At 36.3% G+C, this 22,208-nt stretch overlaps 1 protein-coding gene across 8 annotated transcripts in view; it reads left to right on the top strand.

Annotated features, from left to right (window-relative positions):
- Positions 1-22,208, top strand: part of RIMS2 (regulating synaptic membrane exocytosis 2) — a 617,446-nt gene that overhangs the window by 249,759 nt on the left and 345,479 nt on the right. The gene's annotated exons all lie outside the window — the stretch shown is intronic.

Below are 22,208 nucleotides of genomic sequence, written 5' to 3'. Positions count from 1 at the left end.
AGTTCTCCACTTTTATTCTTTTTTAAGATATGCTGAATATTCTAGGTCCTTTGCATTTTCATATATGTATTATAATCAGCTTGTTAATTTTGATGTAAAAGTTTGCTAGTATTAAGTCTGAGATTGCTTTGTATTTCTGTAGATTGATTTGGGGAGAATTAACATCTTAACAACATTGAGTCTTCCAGTGGTATATCTCTTCATTTATTTAGGTCTTCTTTAATTTATCTAAGAATGTTTTATAGTTTTAAGGGTAGAGGTCTTGAATGACTTTTGTTAATTTTTTCATACGTATTTAAATTTTTTTATCTTACTATAAATGGAATTATTTTTTAAATTTTAGTTTCTAGTTGTTTTCTGCTAGTATGTAAATATTTAATTTATTTTTAATATTATCATTGTATCTTTTGACCTTGCCAAATTTACTTATTAGTTCTAATAGTTGTCTTGTAGATTTGTTATGATATCCTGTGTAAACAATCATGTCTTCTGTAAATTGAGACGGTTATACTTCTTTTCCAACATTTATACTTTTTATTTCTTTTTCTTGTCTTATAATGCTTAGGACCAATAGTACAATGTTAAACAGAAGTTGTGAGAGTCCATTGGTTTATTAACAGTTTTTAAAAAAGTCATGAATGAGTTTGCATTTTGTGAAATGCTTTTTCTGCAGTTATTTTTAAATGATCGTGATTCTTGTCCCTTATTCTATTAGTATTGCTAATTATATTAGTTGAGTTTTGAATATTAACTCAACTTTGCATTTCTGGATTAAATCCCACTTGGTTGTGGGATATTATCTATTTTGTATATTGCTGGTTTAGATTTTATACTATTTTGATAAGGATTTTTTCATCTGTGTTCATGAGAGCAATTGTGTCATTTTCTTTTATTGAAAAGTCATTGACAGATTTTGGCGTTAGGGTTTTTCTACCTCATAACACTAGTTGAGATTTTTTTACTTCTACTCTATTTTGTCAACAATTGGTGTAAGATTGGTGTTATTTCTTCCTTGAATATGTGATAGAATTCACCAGTGAAACCATTTGGACGTGAAGTTTTCTTTGTGTGAAAGTTTTGATAAAGAATTCTATTTCTTTTAGGTAAATAGGGCTATTTAGATTTTCTTTAATCTTTGTTGTGGTAAGTTGTGTTTTTCAAGAAATTGGCCATTTTATCTAAGTTGATTAATTTGTTGTTATAAATTTTATAATTTTCCTTTTTTTTTTAATGTCTGTGGAATCTATAGTGATAATCCTTCTTTTTGATATTGGTATTTTGTAATTTGTGATCTTTCTCTTGTTTGCTTGATCAGTTTACATAGGAGTTTATCTATATATTATTTTTCAGCTTTGTTGATTTTCTCTATTGTTTGTCTACTATTTCACTGACTACTGTTCTTATCTTATTCTTTGTCTTACCATTTTAATTGTTTTTCTTCCTGAAGATCCAAGTTTCCATTTGATATACCTTTCCTCAGCCTGGAGAACTTCCTTTAGCATTTCTTGAAGTGCAGCTATCCACTTCCATTTACTCTTATCTGAAAAAGAATCTTTATTTAGTCTTCATTATTTGTGAATATTTTTGCTGGATATAGAATTCTGTGTTGACCATCTTTTTTTGTTTTTAAATTTTTGCAGTTTAAAGAGGCTTCCATAGTTTCTGATGAAAAGCAAGAAATTTATGGTGACAAGTCAGTGGTACTTTAAATCGTTGTTCTTTGTACTTAACGTGTTGTTTTTCTCAGCTGGCTTTCAAAATTTTCTGCTAATTTTTAGCAGTTTTGCTGCGATGTCCCTATATGTGGTTTTTTTTTTTTTTTTGGTGAGGAAGATCAGCCCTGAGCTAACATCTGTGCTAATCCTCCTCTTTTTGCTGAGGAAGACTGGCTCTGAGCTAACATCTATTGCCAATCCTCCTCCTTATTTTTCCCCAAAGCCCCAGTAGATAGTTGTATGTCCTAGTTGCACATCCTTTTAGTTGCTGTATGTGGGACGCAGCCTCAGCATGGCCAGAGAAGCGGTGCATCGGTGCACGTCCGGGATCCGAACCCAGGCCGCCAGTAGCAGGGCGCGCGCACTTAACCGCTAAGCCACGGGGCCGGCCTATGTGGTTTTTATTGTATTTATCTTCTTTGGGTTTGCTCTGTTTCTTAAGTCTGTAAATTTATATATTGTACCTAATTTGATAGGTTCTAGCATTTTTTTCTATCCCCCTTTCTGTCTCTTTTCCTTCTGATTCCTCAATTATTTATATATTAGGCCTTTTATAAATGATACCAGAAATTCTTGTAATTTTTTCAATTTTTCTCTTTTCTTCAGATTAAGTAATTTTTTAATTCATTGATTCTTTCTTTCATAATCTGCTATCAGTTAAAAAGCTTATGTAGGGAATTTTTTATTTCAGACACATACTTTTTTTGTTCTAAAATTTCCATTTGGTTATTTTTTATAGTCACTATTTCTCTGTCAAGATTTCCTAACTTTTCACTCATTATGAGCATATTACCTTTACTTCCTTTAAAATAGTTATTATAGTAGCCTTAAAATCCTTTTCTGCTAATTTTTAACATCTAGATTATCTCTCAGTCAGTCTCCATTGATTGTTTTTTCTCTTGGGTATGGATCATATTTTCTTATTTCTTAATATATCAAGTAATTTTTAATTACATCTTGGACATGGTTAACAATACTTTATATAGACTCTGAAATCTGTTGTGAAGAGTGCTGATTATTTTTAAAGCAGGAAGTTAACTTGGCTGAGCTTGAGCTACAGACTTTGTTTCCTTTGAGGTACAGCAGCTGAAATTTTAGTTTAATTATTTTAATTTTAGCTTAGCTGATTGAAGTCTTCCTGTGCTTGCATAAGATTTGGGCAGTGTTTATTATACTCAGAATTTTATTTTTCCTTTCTGTAGCTTTCTTTTTGTCATTTGTCTCACTTTCCACCTTTTGTATTTGCTCAAAGTCTTTCCTTTCGTTTTCAAGATCGTAAGACTCTGAGTTTTCTAACATAGATTTAGCCTCCAGGCATTGACTGGATTTGGCAAAAAGTCATAAAATTGGGAAACTCACCCAGTGTCATTCCCTTTTTCCAAATGTCAATTGTACCCTAGCGTCTGTCTGCTTTTCGGTATTCTCTAGGGCCTTCAATTAGTTTGTTGTTTATATTTTGTCCAGAACTTATTATCTTTGGGAGGGTTAGTTCAATGGGAGCTGCTTGGCCATTATCAAAAGAAGAATCTGTTCATTAATATTTTAAATTGTGTTTGTTAAACACTATGCTGGCAGAAATTATGTCTGTAGCTTCTTTTGTAGTCCCAACTTCATTCTCTGTAAGTTGTTGTGCTTTTCCAAATGTCATTGGATAGCCAGCTGTCCAATGGCTGTTTGGGAACCTCATGTTCTAATTAAATTCTGTGTATCATCTGAATATATAGAGAATATGTAACTTTTAAATATTCTTTATTTACCACTATTTTATCTACATTCTAATAAATATTGCTAATGGTAAAATATGAGCAACATGTGCACAGGCTTTCTTCACGGAAAACGCAAGATTGATGTAACTGATCTAACTATAAGAGAAAATGTCTGATAAGATATAATGAAGAGACAAAAGCTATCATATTTATTATTCACCTTTCAGTTGGATGGGCATCCATTTCAAAGATAATTTCACAGGAAAATTTTAAAGGAAATTTGATAATGTTTGTGATGAGAATGAGTAGGCTAAAGAAAAAATTCCACTTTCTGAGAGTAGTCACCAATTGATTCTTCAACTGGTATCAATCACAGTATAAGAAATAAACAGTGTGTGCTGAAAATTTGACGATAATTATTTGTAATCATGGCCCATCTTTTAAATTAATAGATTCTCCAATGCCACAATGTATTTTTTGCAATGAATTTCTGACATTAGTTCTTTGGGTTTTGCTGGTTATATCTTAATTTTGAAACAAAATTTGGTGAAATAGGATACATTACCTTTTCTCAAGAAATTAAACAGCTGTTATAAAACTATTTGCACAAAATGTAAATCTGATGATAAAAATACACTTAGACCAATGTGTGCTTCAAAGAATATTACTGTATTTCCCATGAAGCCCACAGAGCTAAGGAAATGCTTATTATATCCTTTGCCACTGGATTACAACAAATATATAGATGAGCAGTTTCCATGAAAAGTGGTACTGCAATTTGATAATACAGTCCAAAGATTATATGGAATTCTTCACCTGCATGAGCATGTGAATCTTTTAATTTTCTCTTTCTAATAATTTTTGTTCATGTTGGCTTATATAAAGAAGATTCATTACTTTATAAAGTGCATCGTATATTAGTTTACTATTATGACAAGCTTAGTGGGTTAAAACAATATCTGTTTTTTATCCTGGGGTTTTATAGGTCAGAAGTCCAGGCAGGCTAATCTTGAGTTCTCTGCTTAGGGTCTCATAAGGTTGAATCAAAGTGTTGCACAGCCTGGGCTTTTAACTGGAAGGTCATGGGAAGAATCCACTTCCAAGTTCATTAAGATTGTTGGCAGAACCCAGTTCTTTGTGGTTGTAGACTGAGGTCTGTGTTTCCTTGCTAGCTGTCAGCTGGGGGCTGCTCTCAGCTTCTAGAGGCCTCTTGCATTCCTTGGTTCATGGTTATATTTTAATTTTCTAACTTTTATTTTTATATAGTAATTCTTTTTTAAACGGAGATGCAATTGACATATAACATTGTATTAGTTGTAGGAATACAACGTAATGTTTTGATATATATATATATATCAAAATGATTACTAAAATAAGTTAACATCCATCACCACACATAGTTACAAATTTTTTTATCTTGTAATGAGAACTTTTTAAGATTTACTCTCTTAGCAACTTTCAAATATAGAATACAGTATTGTTAACTATAGTAACCACACTGTACATTACATCCGTAGTATTTATTTATGTATTTATTTATTTATTTATTTATTTTTATAATTTTATTTATTTTTTCCCCCCAAAGCCCCAGTAGATAGTTGTTTGTCATAGCTGCACATCCTTCTATTTGTTGTATGTGGGACGCGGCCTCAGCGTGGCCGGAGAAGCGGTGCGTCAGTGTGCACCCAGGATCCGAACCCGGGCCGCCAGCAGCAGAGCGCGCGCACCTAACTCCTAAGCCACGGGGCCGGCCCCTTATTTATCTCATAACTGCAAATTTGTACCTTTTGACCACCTTTACCCATTCCCCTCCCCCACCTCTGACACCCACCCATTTGTTCTCATATCTATGAGTTCATGTTTTTTCCTCTTTTTTAGATTCACATATAAGTGAGATCATACAGTATTTGTCTTTCTTTGTCTGACTTATTTCACTTAGCATAATGCCCTCAAAGTCCATCCATGTTGTTGTAAGTGGTAGAATTTCCTTCTTTTTTGTTGCCGAATAATATTCCATTGTGTATGTGTATGTGTATCACATATATATTATATATATCTATATCTATATATATCACATTTTCTTTATCCACTCATCCATCGGTTGACACTTAGGTTGCTTCTGTCTTGTATTGTAAATAATGCTGCAGTGAACATGGGGGTGTGGATATGTTTTCAAGTTAGTGTTTTCATTTCCTTCGGATAAATACTCAGAAGTGGAATTGCTAGATCATACAGTAGTTCTATTTTTAACTTTTTGAGGAACCTCCATACTGTTTTCCATAACAGCTGAACCAATTTACGTTCCCACCAACCGTACACAAGGGTTTCCTTTTCTCCACATCCTCAGCAACACTTGTTCTTTCTTGTGTTTTATTTTATTTTATGATTTTATTTATTTATTTATTTATTCCCCCAAAGCCCCAGTAGATAGTTGTATGTCATAGCTGCACATCCCTCTAGTTGCTGTATGTGGGATGCAGCCCCAGCATGGCTGGAGAAGCGGTGCATCGGTGCGTGCCCGGGATCCGAACCTGGGCCACCAGCAGCGGAGCACGTGCCCCTAACCGCTAAGCCACAGTGCCGGCCGGTTTCTTGTGTTTTAATAATAGCCATTCTACCAGGTATAAGGTGATACCTCTTTATGGTTTTGATTTGCATTTCCCTGATGATTAGTGATGTTAAGCACACTGTGTGGACCTGTTGGCCATTTTTGTCTTCTTTGGAAAAATGTCTATTCATATCCTCTGCCCATTTTTTAATTGGATTGTGTATATTTTTGTCACTGAGTTGTATGACTTCTTTATATATTTTGGATATTAACACCTTATCAGATATATGATTTGAAAATATTTTCTCCCATTCCATAGGCTGCCTTTTCATTTTGTTGATGGTTTCCATTGTTTTACAGAAGCTTTAGTTTGATGTAGTCCCACTTGTTTATTTTTGCTTTCATTGCTTTTGCTTTTGTTGTCAAATCCGAAAAGTCATCACCAAGATTGATGTCAAGGAGCTTACCACCTGTGTTTTCTTCTAGGACTTTTATGGTTTCAGGTCTTACATTCAAGTCTATAATCCGTTTGAGTTGATTTTTGTGTACAATGTAAGATAGTGGTCCAGTTTCATTCTTTTGTATGTGGCTGTCCAGTTTTCCCAACACTATTTATTGAAGAGACTACTCTTTCCCCATTGCATATTCTTGGCTCCTTTGTCATAAATTAATTGACTAAATATGCATAGGTTTATTTCTGGGCTGTACGTTCTGTTCCATTAATCTGTGTGTCTGTTTTTATGCCAATGCCATACTCTTTTGATTACTATAGCTTTGTAATACAGTTTGAAATCAGGATGCGTGATGCCCCCAGCTTTGTTCTTTCTCAAGATTGCTTTGGTTATTCGGGGGTCTTTGGTGGTTTTATGCAAATTTTAGGATTGTTTGTTCTACTTCTGTAAAAAATGCCATTGGAATTTTGATAGGCTTGCGTTGAATCTGTAGATGGCTTTAGGTAGTGTGGACATTTTAACAATGTTACTTCTTCCATTCCATGAGCAGGGAATGTCTTTCCATTTATTTGTGTCTCTTTCAATTTCTTTTATCAGTGTTTTATAGTTTCAAATGTATAGGTCTTTCACTTCTGTGGTCAAATTTACTCCTAGGTATTTTATTCTTTTTGATGCAATTGTAAATGGGATTTTCTTCTTAATTTCTCTTTTTGATAGTTTGTTACTACTGTATAGAAATGGAACTGATTTTTGAATATTGATTTTCTATGCTGCAACTTCGCTGAATTTGTTTATTATTTCTAACAGTTTTTTGGTGGAGTCTTTAGGATTTTCTATATATAATATTATGTCTTCTGCAAATAGAGGCAATTTTACTTCTTTCTTTCCAATTGGATGCCTTTATTTCTTTTTCTTGCCTAATTGCTCGGACTAGGACTTCCAGTACAGTGTTGAATAAAAGTGGCAGGAGTAGGCTTCATTTTCTTTTTTCTGATCTGAGAGGAAAAGCTTTCAGTTTTTCACTGTCAGTTGTGGTGTTAGCTGTGGGCTTGTCGTTTATGGCCTTTATTATGTTGAGGTATGTTCTCTCTATACTCACTTTCTTGAGAGTTTTTGTCATGAAATCGGTGTTGTACTTTGTCCAATGCTTTCCTCCATCTATTGAGATGATTGTATGTTTTTTATTCTTCATTTTGTTAATGTGTTGTATCGTTTTGATTGGTTTGTAGATGTTGAACCATCCTTGCATCCCTGGAATAAATCCTGCTTGAGCATGGTGTATGATCTTTGTAATGTATTGTTGAATTCAGTTTGCTAATACTTTGTTGAGGATTTTTGCTTGTATGCTCATCAGGGATATTGGCTTGTAATTTTCTTTTCTTATGGTCTCAAATTTTCTATATTCCTATTAATTTTTGTCTTCTTTCTATCATTTACTGAGAAAAGAGTGTTAAAAATCCATCTATGATTGTATATTTGTCTGTTTCTTATTTTAGTCTACCATTTTTTATTTCATGTATTTTGTTGCTCTGTTATTGAATACATAAATTTTATAATTATTATGGTTTTTTATAAATATAACCTTTATTGTTGTGAAATTTCCCTCTTTAACTTGGGTAATGTTTTTTTCTTGGATTATATTTTGTGTAATATTATTGTAGCTGTGCTGGCTTTTTTATGATGAGTATTTGTGTAGAATATCCTTTCCCATTTTTTAACCTATTGGTTTCCTTATATATAAAGGGGTGTGTGTGTGTGTGTGTATGTGTATGTATGTATTTGAAACAGCATATGAGAGCATCCTGATTTTTCTCTAGTCTCACTGCTTTTTGATTGGATTGCTCAATCCATGTACATTTCATGTAATTACTGATGTAGTGGGACTTTATCAGCTTGCTGTTTTCTTTCTCTCTTTTTTTCCATTGGTTCATTTATTTTTTTGTATCCTTTGATTTGATTTATTAATAAGTTTTTGGCATTTCATTTTATCTCCTCTAATAGGTTTTTAAATGTAACTTTTTTGGGGGTGGAGGAAGATCAGCCCTGAGATAACATCTAATGCCAATCCTCCTCTTTTTGCTGAGGAGGATTGGCCCTGGGCTAACATCCATGACCATCTTCCTCTACTTTTTGTGGGATGCTGCCACAGCATGGCTTGACAAGCGGTGCGTCGGTGCACGCTTGGGGTCCAAACCTGCGAACCCTCGGCCGCTGAATTCAGTGGAGCACACGCACTTAACCGCTATGCCCCCTGGCCGGCCCCATAACTGTAACTTTTTTTAAAGTGTTGATTTTGGGGTTATAATATGCATTCTTAATTTGTAATTCTACCATGAATTGATATTATAACATTCATATGCCATAAATAAATGTTGTGACAGTATAATTTCATTTTTACCTTCCTTGCCCTTTGTACTATTATCATTATATATTTTACTCTATGCAAATATTATAAACTTTAGCATACAGTATTGTTAATTTTGCATTAAATTATCAACTTTTTTGATTTGCAAAAAGAGCCTTTTATAATTACCTACATATTTACTGGTTTTCATTATCTTCATTCCTCTCTCCAGATATGGGCCTCTTTTTGGCTTCTACTTGAAGAACTTCTATTAGTATTTTATGTTGATTGCGTCTACTAGTGTTGAATTGTTTCAGCCTTGTAGGTTAAAAAAATCTTTATTTTTGCTTTCATTTCTTGGAAGTGTATTTAATTACAGATTAGATATAGATTTAGGTGAATTTTTTTTTTTTTCAGCACTTAAGATATGTCATTCAGTTGTCTTCTGGCCTCCACTGTTTGTGGAGAGAAGTCAGTTGTAATTTTTATTGTTTTTATCCTGTAGGTATTGTGTCCTTTTTCTCTGGTTGCCTTTAATATATCTCTTTGTCTTTTGTTTTCAGCAATTTGAATTTGAAGTATTTAGGTGTGTTTTTCTTTATATTTATTCTCATTGTGGTTCACTGAGTTGCTTGGATTTATGGGTTGATATTAGTCATCAATTTTGAAAAACGTTGATCATTATCTCTTTAAATATTTCCTCTGCCCCAGCTGTTTCCCCCTTCCCTCTATGACTCCAATTGCATATATGTTTGACTGTTTGGTATTGCCCACCAATCTCACATGCTCTGTTCTGTTTTCTTCATTTTTTCTCTTCCTGTGCTCAGTCTGTACTTTCTGATAATATGTTTTGAGTTCACTCTCTACTGTTTTTATTCCATTCTGTTGTTAAACATGTGCAATGTATTCCAAACCTCTCTTCATGCAACTTCTCTTCATGCAACTTTATTGCATGTTTCAGTTCTAGAATTGACGCTTGGCTTGTTTTTTTTTCAAGCTTCCATTAATCTGCTGAAATTTCCCCTGTGTTTCCCTACCATATCCACCTCTCCACTAAATTCTTTGACATATTCATTGTAGTTATCTTGAAGTTCCTGTCTGCTAATTGCAATATCCTGGTCGTCTGTAGGACTACTGTTGACTTTTAGTTCTTTTGGTTATGGATTCATTTTCTTGCCTCTTTGCATGTCTTTTAATACTTCATTGTATGCTCAACATTATAAATGACACATTATGGAGATTCTACGTTATGTTTTCATCTAAAGAATGCTTATTTTTTTGGTCAGGCTGTTAAATTAAGGAGGATCACCTTGATCTTGTCAGAGCTTGGTCTTAGGCTTGCTTGGACAGTCCTGTTTACTTTTTACCTTTGTCATAGGGCACAGCTCTTACTCCTAGGGTATGGTTTCTTACTCTTAATGCATGACCTTTCTGGGGTCTCAACTGAATGTCTTGAGATTTTCACAAATATCTCTCCAAGCCTGCTTGATCAGAGAGTTTCATAATACTATGTGACTACTGAAATTTCTCTTCATCTCTCAGGCCTCAGCTGGTGCAGTCTACCAGGCTCCAGAAAGGCTGCCATTTGTATAGCTTGGGATATGGGCAGGAACTTGAGTAAAAACTCTATGCTTATTTCTGGAGTTTCTTCTTAGTTCCCTTCTCTCTAGTAACTTGCATCACAAGTTCCCACTGCATTAGCAAACTAGAATTCTAATCTCTGTTTTTAACAACAGACTGTTTCTTATGCTCTGTAAGCCCTGTGCTGTATGCCTAGGCTCAAATTCCTCATGCTACAGTTGTGAAATTGTTTCTAGGCAGAAGCCTAGTGTGAAGCTTACATTATATGCTTTTTCTTTCTCAAGACTCTCCACCTTGTGTCGTGTCCAGTGCTTTAAAGTGATTGTTTTATCTATTCTGCCCAGTTTTGTAGTTGTTTATGGCAGTAAGGAAAACCTTATACTAGCTATTTAGGGACCTGTTAATTATTTTATAATAATTTAATAATCACACATGAAGCTACCATCCCAAACAAAAGCTGGAACCTTGGCGATAATTTACATCTAATCATTTTCTTACCTCATCCCATTTCCCTGTCTCCTCTAGTTTGTGGCAGTTATTATATTGAACCCATGTTCATCTTCCTTTGCTTTCTTTTTTTATATGTTTCTTATATATGTCTGTATTCCTAAAAAGCATTAGTTTTATCTGTATCTTTGTGAAACTTTATTGTTCAGTTTTTTCCACTTAATTTTACATTGCAACATATTGTTATGGGTTGTGGTAGTTCATTTATTTTGACTGCTGTATGCTATTCCATAGTGTGACTATATCACAATTTTTAATCCACTCTCCCACTGATGGGCATTTGGATTGTTTCTAAATTTTTGCTATTGTGAAAATGCTTCTAAGAACATTCTTGTATATATCTCCTGTTGTACATACGTAGGAGTTGCTCTTAAATATATTCCATTCATATGTTCAACTTTAAGAGATAATGCCAAAGTATTTTCACCAAGTTTTTTAGGCAGTGACAGTTCAATGCATTCATAAGTGGGAATGAAATGATTCAAGAGCAAAACCTTAATAAAAAAAGTTGAACAATCTTAACCATAGCTGCTGCTGGGAGGTGCATGTGTTAATTTGACAAAAACAATTATAGAATAAGTGTATTTTAAACAAGTATGCTCATACCAGAAGTTTGTTTCTTCCCTCCTTTCTCTCCCTCCCTCCCTCTCTTCCTCCCTTCCTTTATCCTTCCTTCCTTTCCCCCATCCTTCCTTTCTTTCCTCTGTCCTCCCTCCCTCCATCCCTCCCTTCTTTCCCTCCTTCCTTCTTTCAACTAGGTATAAAACTTCCCTATATCAGTGAAGGAAATAGGCAGGAGTACCAGGTGTAGCATAGGCCTTAAAAAATACAAGGTCTGGTGCTGGCCCTGTGGTGTAGCGGTTAAGTGCACGCACTCCGCTTCGGTGGCCTTGGGTTCACAGGTTCGGATCCCACGCGCGGACCAACGCAGTGCTTGTCAAGCCGTGCTGTGGCAGAGTCCCATATAAAATGAAGGAAGATGGGCAGGGATGTTAGCCCAGGGCTAATCTTCCTCACAAAGAAAAGAAACTAAACCAAAACACAGGGTCTAGCATTTTCATGGATAAAGTCTCCAGATTGCTGAGAAAAACTGCATTGTCTGTAGTAATATTAAATTAGGCTATCTGGGCTCATCTAGGTCCTTAATGCTGTTTCTTGGGAATTATTTATTCTCAATCAGTTACCACAATTTCTCCCTCCTCTACACACTCCTCTATCAGGAAATGAATTTCTTCTTGATTTTTATCTCTAGAAACAATAAATGCTAAATCTCTAAAATTTGTTTCCACATCTGAAATTGTTGCCTTCTTTCTTACTAACTCTGAAGAATGTTTCCTTACTTTTTTCTCCCTCATACATGATGCTACTTTATGAATTGTCTCTTTTATTTGGTGTTTATCATTAAACACTGAAAAAGCTAGACTTTACAATTTTCTCTTGGTATAAATCTCCATTATCAGCAACAAGATGCAAGCAAGTGAATCAGAGTAAGATTTTTAATCCTCACAGCCTGATGGTGTTCTATCTCATTGCCTCTAGCTGCAGAAATGCAGGTGAGCCTTATTACCCCAATCAGCTAGACATCTTCATCAAATCTTACAGATGGTTCAGATGTTTCAGAAGTCTCTTAGCATCTGTTTAAAATTCTCAAACTGCTTTCACCAAATTTGTTTGAATCCTATTTGTGGTTACACTTGATTATACATCTGCAGACATTTGACGATTGGCATTAAGAAATAGCTTTATGTCTTATTGGATGCTAACATTACTTATAGTACAGCTATAATTGAAGTGGAAAATAAACAAAAACAAAGCCAAAAAATGTATGAGATTAGGGTAGTCAAAGAAATAGAGCTTAACTTCGTTTTTTTTTTTTTTTATTTATTCGTTTATTTTTTCCCCCAAAGCCCCAGCAGATAGCCGTATGTCAGTTGCACATCGTTCTAGCTGCTGCATGTGGGACGCGGCCCCAGCATGGCCGGAGAAGTGGCGCGTCAGTGCGCGCCCGGGACCCGAACCCAGGCCGCCAGCAGCGGAGCGCGCGCACTCAACCGCTAAGCCATGGGGCCGGCCCTTAACTTCCTTTTATGTGGGTTCATATAAATCTTGCATATTAAACATAATCCTGGTTTTCTGTTGACTTTCATTATACTTTCATTTGATAATGGAATAATGCTTTTTGTTTTTTTTTTTTTTAAAGATTTTATTTATTTATTTATTTTTCCCCCAAAGCCCCGGTAGATAGTTGTGTGTCGTAGTTGCACATCCATTCTAGTTGCTGTATGTGGGTCGCGGCCTCAGCATGGCCGGAGAAGCGGTGTGTCGGTGCTCGCCCGGAATCCGAACCCGGGCCGCCAGCAGCAGAGCGCGCGCACTTAACCGCTAAGCCACGGGCCGGCCCGAATAATGCTTTTTGACTTCCTTCACCCGTCAAGTGAAAAAAAGAACATAGATGTGGTTTTTGTTTTTATTTTTTTAAAAAGAAAAATAAGCATAGAAAAAAGAATTGAAGAAAATATACCAAAATATTAACAGCAAATGCCTTGGGTTTTATAATTTTAAACATAACTATAAAATAAATAATGTGACAATAAGTTTTATGAAAATTAAATTAGCTAAATTATGTAAAGCATTTAGAATATAGCCTGACAAATAATAAACACTAAGTAAATAATAATAATTGTTATTAATTATATATTTTTTTCTATTCAGAATTTCACTCTGAAAGATTCTCTGAAGTCCAATTACTAGGTCAAAAGCTATCAACTTTCTGAGGCTCCTATTATTGCCAAATTGCTTTCCTAAAATGTTAAGCTAATTATGTTTCCACAATGAACACGTGAAATTGCTTTTCATAATTGGCATTGATTGCTTTCATATTGTCTTATTTTTAATTCATTGGTTGTTATATAAGTTCTAAAAATATATAAAAAGACATTTATTCATCTGAATTAGTTTGCTAGGGCTGCCATAACAAAGTACCACAGACTAGGTGGCTTAAACAACAGACATTTTTTTCTCGCAGCCTGGAGGCTAGAAGTCCAAGATCAAAGTGTCGACAGGGGTGATATCTTCTGTAGCCTCTTTCCTTGGATTGCAGATGGCTGCTTTCCGACTCTGACATCACATGGTCTTTCCTCTGTGCATGTGCATCCCTGTGCATGCATCTCTCTGTGTGTCCAAGTTTTCTCTTATAAGGACACCAGTCAGATTGGATTAGGGCCCTATTCCTAATTGAGACATTTCTACTATGGCAGACACTCTTGGCGAGCGTGTTGATAGTGGAATAAGGCTGGCCAGAAGGGAACATAATCGTTAGTTAAGTGAAAGACGAGTAGGTAGATAATGTGGATCTGAATATACAGACTGCAGAAAAAAACAAAAATGCAAGAAAGAGCAAGCAGGGTCATAGAGAAGAATTCATAGCCTTTGCAAGGATGTTTGATAATTGTTTTCCTGCTTTTAACTGGATATTTCTATGGGCCTGGGCCCCAAATATGGGTCCATTATAGCAAGAAGAGTAACAGAGGGATTTGATCAAATCAACTGGCATAAATGTTACCTGCACTTCATCTCAAAGTGTTTATATTTTTGATACTTTCTCTCAGTTTATCATTTACTGCATTGCTCCTTTTCCTGTTATTCCTGATTTATCTTATACACTGAAATGTTACCTAGCGTTTTCCTTCCACAACTCCTTTTTTTTTTTTTAATTTTATTTATTTATTTTTCCCCCCAAAGCCCCAGGAGATAGTTGTATGTCATAGCTGCACATCCTTCTAGTTGCTGTATGTGGGACGCGGCCTCAGCATGGCCGGAGAAGCAGTGTGTCGGTGCACGCCCGGGATCCGAACCCGGGCTGCCAGCAGCGAGCGCGAGCGCTTAACCGCTAAGCCACGGGGCCGGCCCCACAACTCCTTTTATGCAGATTTTTCTCTGTTTTTTCACCTTTGTTGAGACTTGCACAACCTTAGACAAAACTTAGCGATATCCTTTAATTTTAATCTGGAATCTTGACCCTGGTGTAGGCCTTAAATTTTGCTAAGTTCTTTTCTAGGAAACTGAGTGTACATCATTTTCTTCCCACAACAAGATAAAAAACATCTATTTTAAACAAAGGCAGCCATCAAGTACTTTTTATTTATTCTTTCAACTAATATTTGTTAAGTACCTGCAGTTCGCCGAGTGCTTTATAGGCACTGAGGGGAAAGTTGATGGAAAAGATAGTCAGTCTCCAACGTCTCTATCGTTGGAGAACTTATACGTGACACGTCAACTCACTACAAGGAAAACTTGGGTTCAAAAGAACCATTCTTAAACTAGGTGTTTTGTCTCACCTTGATTCTGCTCTAATTGAAAAGTTACTTACAGATGACTGACTCTCTTCCTTTTCAGTTTGTGTGGAATTTAGGCCTAAGGACTAGAAGTCAGAATCTCGATATTTAGTTAATATTAATCTTAACATCTACTTTCTTCTTGCTGCCTTGCATTTGAAAAGTTCAGTTGGTTAGAATTTATGCTAGGGGTTCTAAAAAGAAAAAGAGAAGTATCTTACTGCAAGTTGCCTAGAAACAGAGCCTGACAGGAATTCAGGTGTATATGCTTTATTAAGCGAGTGCTCTTCAGGAAAAAACTATAAGGGAATGAGTGAAGCAGGATGGGGAAGAGCTAGTCCAGGATGTGGTCTCAGGTTAGGTCTAGTCATGGGTGAGGGGTCAACTTTTGAGCGTGAATCATTCCTCAGAGTTGTTCCTTCTATCTCTATACCCCTGTCTCAGTCACTCAGTGGTTAAGAGCTATCCTAGGAATGGGGGTAACCTCCTGGGTGAGATGGCTGTCATCATTTGAGGGCATTTCTTTCGCCAATAGGGATAGTTGTGAGCAATTAGCAGTCAACACTCACAGCAGCTGGACGGTGGGTGCATTGGTCTGACAAAAGGTGTTTGGGTGGACCACCAACAATGTATACTTTAGTGTATCCTTTGCACTGTTTGGAGCCAATTGCCTCTGACAATTAAGTTTACTGCATTCAGGCACAGGTCCTCCAGGATTCTGTGTTCACAATTTCTGTAAATCTTATACGAGGAGGACTATGTCCCCTACCACTGCAGTTGACCCTGTGGCTGTAATTGACACTTATCATCTCCTTTTTTTCCCCCACTTCTGTTTGTCTAAGTGACTTCCCTGGTAGGTAGACTCTGATCCTCAGCCCTGCAGAGTCTAAGCCCCTTGTCATCAAGTCCTTATGATGGTTTCCCATTAATAGTGGCAGCGTGTTTTGTGTATAGCAAGAGACACTCCAGTGGATAACCTGAATGACAGACATATGCTCCTGCCCCCATTTTGTAGCAGCCATCGTACCTCCTCACAATGATCAGGGTCAATTACTCTTGTGTGGTTTTTCTTTTCTGGCACAAGGAGCACAAAGTGACCAGGCAGTAGCTATAGCTTTAGTTATGTGTCCCTGATGAAGCATTCCCTGCTTTGGGAACCAGGATCTCTAGACCCATAGAACCTGAAGCAGCAGCATATTACAAATTTCCCAAGTGGATAGCTGGTGGTAGTGGTTAGTGGGCCACTCATTTCTACTGGTTGATTCCTGGCCTGTGTATTCTACTTATTGGGGCACAGCAACATATGCTAGCCAGTGATTTGGGGAGTAAACTATATCCTAAAAGATAGTGTCCCTTCTTTGTAGGGTGTCCACTAGAAGCTGGAGTCTCAGCTATATATTTAACTGGACATTACTACCCTGTTAGACTGAAAGGTTCTGGATGCCACAGTGGGTGGATTCCATGATTGATGTCCTCATTGCATTACCACTAGAAAGGACATATATTTCCTTTGCTCCGTCTGAAGTATGTTATGTGGTATCCCATGTAGGTAAAGCAGGCACTCTATGAGCGCATGTATAGCGGTACTTGCTGAGGCACTTTGGGCAGGAAAGGCAAATCCATACCTGAATGCCATCTATGCCTGTTTGAATGAATTACTGGCCTTTACAGGATGGAAGGTGTCCAGTGCAGCCAACTTATTACCAGTTGGTCTCTTTGAAGGATGGAATAATATTGGGGCGTTCTGTAATTGACAGGTCAAACATTCAGCAGAAGCAGTAGCTTTATCAGTCTTGGTAAGAGTAGAATTTCCTGTTAGGCACATGAATAGCTTACATATCTGCCACCATGGCTTTATTTCATTTATGGAGGTGGGTGGGGTTGGTGAGGATAGAGGCTGGCTGACATCTCAGGACCAATTCATTGGTCTATGTGGTTATTTATTGCCTCTTGTAGCAGGTGTTCCCTGGTACACATAATGTGCAACACAAATTTCCACACACCTTCAGCCCACTCCCATAGGTCCATCCACATGCCTCTTTATTGGAACTCCTTGTCCCTGATCTTCCAATCTTGCTTTTTCTCTGGCCCCTGATCAATCAGCTAAGCTATCCATCCCTACCAATGAGTCCATATATGTTTTTTTTCCTTCACACAAAGTGGATAACCAGGTGTACTCCCTGAAGTTCTGCCTATTGAGAGAATTTCCCCTTATTACTGCTTTTCAGGGCCAACCTTGTATGGGCTGAGGTCCAGCAGCACTCCATTTTTAGCTTATACTCACATACTGAGCTGGCCTATTCATTATCCAGGCTCAGCCTTTTTCTTTCTTCTTCAGCTGATTGTAAGTGAATGTGAACTTCAGAGGATACGTTGATGCAATAGTGTTAAATGACTTGGTATCCTGGGCCACCTGTTTGGGTAACTTGTGTCCTCTGGACCTGCTCAACCCCAATCCCAGATAGGGAATGCTGCTGAGCCTGTCTGACCTTATGGTTTGGTGGTCTCATGATGCGCTCTTCTGGATGCATGGTTACTTGATGTTCCAAGGTCAGATGTTCCATCTCTATCAGGACCCAGCAGCATGACAGAAGCAATTTTTATAATGGTTCTCTGCTTTAGATAGCCTGGGCTTGTTCCAGAATCCTATGGATTTATGTTGCAGTTCTCCTGTTGGGGCTTTCCAGAGACTCCACATGGCTTATTTTTCTAGCTATCTCTAGTACCGTGGGTTATGTGGGATTGTATAGCAGCCTGGATCCATTGCAGATCTCTTTTTTTGCTCTGGGCCCTACAGAAAACACGCAGCCTTTTTTTTGTCTGCCGAAATGAGTCAGAGGAGTATAGTCATGTGTTGCTTAATGACAGAGATATGTTCTGAGAAATGCATCCTTAGGCGATTTCATCTTTGTGTGAACATCATGGAGTGTACTTATACAAACCTACATGGTACAGCCTACTACACACCTAGGCTGTATGGTACTAATCTTATGGAACCACCGAGGTATATGTGGGCCGTCATTGACTGAAACATCGTTATGCAGTGCATGACTATATTCTCAAGTGCAGAATATGTTACCTTCAAAACCCAAAGGGTCATAACAAATTTTAGACTTTTTTCTTAGTGTTTGAAGGTACAAAGACAAACAACATTACTTTATGTTGGAGATTATTCTGGCATGTTTCATACTACTGAAATCCTAAAAACTTAAACTTGTTTAGATTTCTCTCTCACTTCACCTTCTGGAGTGCATGTGGCTTATTCTCAGATTGCTGTTCTGCTTCAGTTAACGTGCTGTTATCAATATAGTGGACCAAAGTGATGTTCTGTGGAACATTTAGATAGCAAGTTTCCTTTTGACTGTATTATGTCGGAAAGCAGGAGAATTAACATATCCTTAGGGCAAGTCTGTGAATATTACAGTTGTTTGCCCTATGTGAATGTGAATCGCTTCTAATCCTCCTTTCTGATGGTGAAAGAATACTTTCACCAAATGAATAACAACACATCACATATTCAAGACTGTGTTCATCAACTCTAGTCAAGATACCACGTTTGGCTCAGCAGTTGCAGCTGGGGCAACTACTTGGTGATATTTACAGTAGTAGATTATCATCTTCTATGGTCCATTTGGATTTATAAAGGCCAGACTGGTGAATTAAATGGGGATATTATAAAGACCACCAATGTGGTACCATTTAAGTGTTTGAGGGTGGCACTAATCACTGACATTTCCCTCAGAATGAAAATTGTTTTTTATTTACTATCTTGGTGATGGTGGTGGGGTGACAGTTACTCTCCAGGTTAAAAAAACCAAGGTTATGGTTCTGCCAGTTGCTAAGTATGTCCATTCTGATTATACATTTGGGAATGAGGGAAATAATCCCTGGTGGGTCTACTGTGAGATAGATATGGGCTGGGACTCCATTTAATATCTGACACTGTATGCCCCTACTCTAATTGGGAGTGGGGGCCCACGATGGCACTTTAGGTCCCTGGATATTAGTGTCCACTTAGATTCTGTATCCAACTCTCAAAAGATCTGGATATTCCCCTTTCCTGTCATCCCCATTGATACTAGGGAGCCCAGTTTTCTAATAGCATCTTCTACCCTTAGCCTAGGCTTACAAAGGACAGCCACCACTAGCTTTTCAGCTATGCTTATGTGCCTCTCACCAGAATATTTGTACCAACTTGGTAAATGAAATGTCTCCTGAGTTCTCCTGAGGAACAGTCAGCCAGTGTGTTTTTCAGTCTTATATAACAGAACTATTCTAGCATACGCACTTCACTAAGTCTTTTGATCCCTCCCTTCACAACCTTCCAGGGCAGTACTGGCATCTCTATGTCATTTAATGTAGACCATCACTTTATAAGCTTTCGGGAGCTATCTAGCTGCGTATAAATACTGTCTGCTGTGGCCCTTGAAAGAGTGTTAAAATCCTGGAGGTGACTCCTGTTAGTTGAGGAGGGCAGTTTCCTGAAGGGGGGAAGTGCGTGCCAACACTCACAGCAGCTGAGGAAAGGATTCATAAGCCTGGTAAAAGGGATCTGGAAAGGACACTAACAGTGTCTACCATAAGGAGAAACAAAAATTATGTATATCATCTTGGAATAAAGAGACTTAGGAACTGTCTATAGATTTCAGTATTTTACCATATCATAAGAATTAGCTGTTTTGTCTAGAGAAGGAGGAATCTATATATTTCATAGAGAAGTTAGTGAGGAAAAATGTTGAAAAGAAAAATGATCTAAATATAAGTGTTAGTGCTAAAGAAGGTGAATGTAAAAAAAAACAATTATTGAATGGATTCCATACTGTAAAGATAGCAATAGTTTAATTTTGGGAAATTTGCCGATATCTTAATAAGGTATTAATATTTTTTCTTTCCACTCACTTTTCCAGAAATTTTTCTTTATACTTGAAGATAATATTACTGATGGAGTGCTCACTGTTTAAATGTAGTTATTCAATCATGTATGACTACATACCACACAAATGGAAAATTTTCCTAGATTTGCATATGTAACTTCTATTTGTAGAGCAAAAGAATAAAATACTATCTCATTTTCAGAAAACATTTTTTATGAAATGGATATTTAATTTTAAAATGTGACATATACTTGGTATTGATAATAAATTGTCAGATAAAATTCTCATCCCGTCATACTCAGGGTCTCTAAGTCATTGACAGCTCAGTAGATTTCCTCTAGTGCATGTGCCATTTGGAGTCCTGTTACAGAGGCTGCTAAGTACGCTATCTTGGAGGAAGGATCATCTTCTAATGTAGCTCCCTGATGCCTGTTTAGTTCTCCAATGAATGCCAAAGACCAGATGCTCTGGTTTTTGGTTGAGGTGAAGAAACTGGAGGCACCCTAGTTCTGATCTTTTTATCTTTTGTAAACAACTATTCTTTCTGCATGACTATGATTATCTAGTTTTATACTTATATTTCCTGTTAACAACTCTAAGGAAGCAGAGCTAAGAAAGTAGGCTTGGGTTTAGTAGGTAAGTCATATATTTTTAATGTGAATGATTGAAATGTACTGGATCTGCCCTGTTGCACATGATCTTCTTATCTGCAAGTATATTTAGAATCCTATATTCCTTTTTATTCAGTATCTACTACTGGATAAGACAGCTAATTCTTGAGTATAAAATGTACTAGTTATATGATTTTCTATATTAAATCTATGATGTCTTTGAGTAGGGCAAGCTTTGGTAACTTTTAGATAACTGTTAAAGAATATCCTAGTTATTTATTCAGTTTGTCAGAGTTTTGGAAAATTAATTTTTAAACTCTCATTGTACTTTATAGTTTTATATTATAAATTGTTTACTGTCACACCTGTGCAAATTTTTATGTTCAGGCATGAAGGGAAAGGTATTTAGAGAAGAACTCTTTTAATATTCTTTGAAAGTTTTCTTCTTTGTGAAGTAATACGGTAGATCAAAAGGAAATAAAAAGTGCTTAGTCACAGTCAAATAGTTATATGTCAGTTTTCTTATTAATATTTTTTAGAGCCAAGGAAATTGGTTTTAAAATGGTTGTAAATTTTCTGTTGGTATGTGTATTTTTAATAAGAATTATAGGCTACTTGTTGTTATATGTTTTGCTAGTTATCTGTAAAGTTGTCCTATAATTTTGATAATCCAAAAATATTCATAATGTCCATAAAATATGAAAAAATCTGATGATATTATGGGGATGATTCCTTGAAATGAGTGGTTTAAATAATCTAAGAAAAATAATGTAAATAAAAAAGTTGTATTCTACATAGTTAGAACAATGAGCTTTCAAATATGTGACTAACAGTTGAGTATATTTTCTTCATGTTCAGAAAATAGTTTGATTTTAGTATTCTTACAATTGCTAATTGCAGATCAATAGTGTATTTATATGTGCATATGCCTGTGTACATATGATGTATGTGTGTATACACACACATACACACACACACATACACACAAACATAACCCAAAAGCTGAAGATTAAAAGAAGATTAAAAGACATAGTTTTGGTCTTAAATAAAGCCAAAGAAATTATTTACAGTGATGTACAAAATGGAACTTAATTTTTATTATGATTTCATTTTCTGTATCTATTATTGATTGTACTATAAGGACAAATAAAACATGAAAATGTAATTGCGCTTTTAGGAAAATCATTAATTATTTCATGATTCAGCACCACAAAAAGCCAAGAAAAGATCAGAGACATCTGGATGATAGCTCTTTGTCCCTCCTGTGTAGATGCTGCAAGTGATATTCAGGGAGATGGGTATTTAGAGTAGTCTTCCACTGCTGTTTCTATATCCTTCTCCCTTACTCCAAGATAGGAAAGATATTAATGGCTTTTTCCCCCCAAAACATTATCCTAGACAGTGAAGAGGCTACTTTGACAGTAGGACCGTGGTTGCAACTTCCAGCGAGATTGGATGCTGTTTTTTTCCTTATGCCATAGTAGCTGGTTTGCATGAGGGGAATTAGCACCAATAGAACTAAGAAACACAACAAGT

This window comes from Ceratotherium simum, chromosome 23 (assembly GCF_057802395.1).
Source record: "Ceratotherium simum simum isolate JZ-2026a chromosome 23, ASM5780239v1, whole genome shotgun sequence".
Classification (NCBI taxonomy): domain Eukaryota; kingdom Metazoa; phylum Chordata; class Mammalia; order Perissodactyla; family Rhinocerotidae; genus Ceratotherium; species Ceratotherium simum.
Note: the sequence above shows the minus strand (reverse complement) of the source record. Positions and strands in the feature narration are given on the sequence as shown.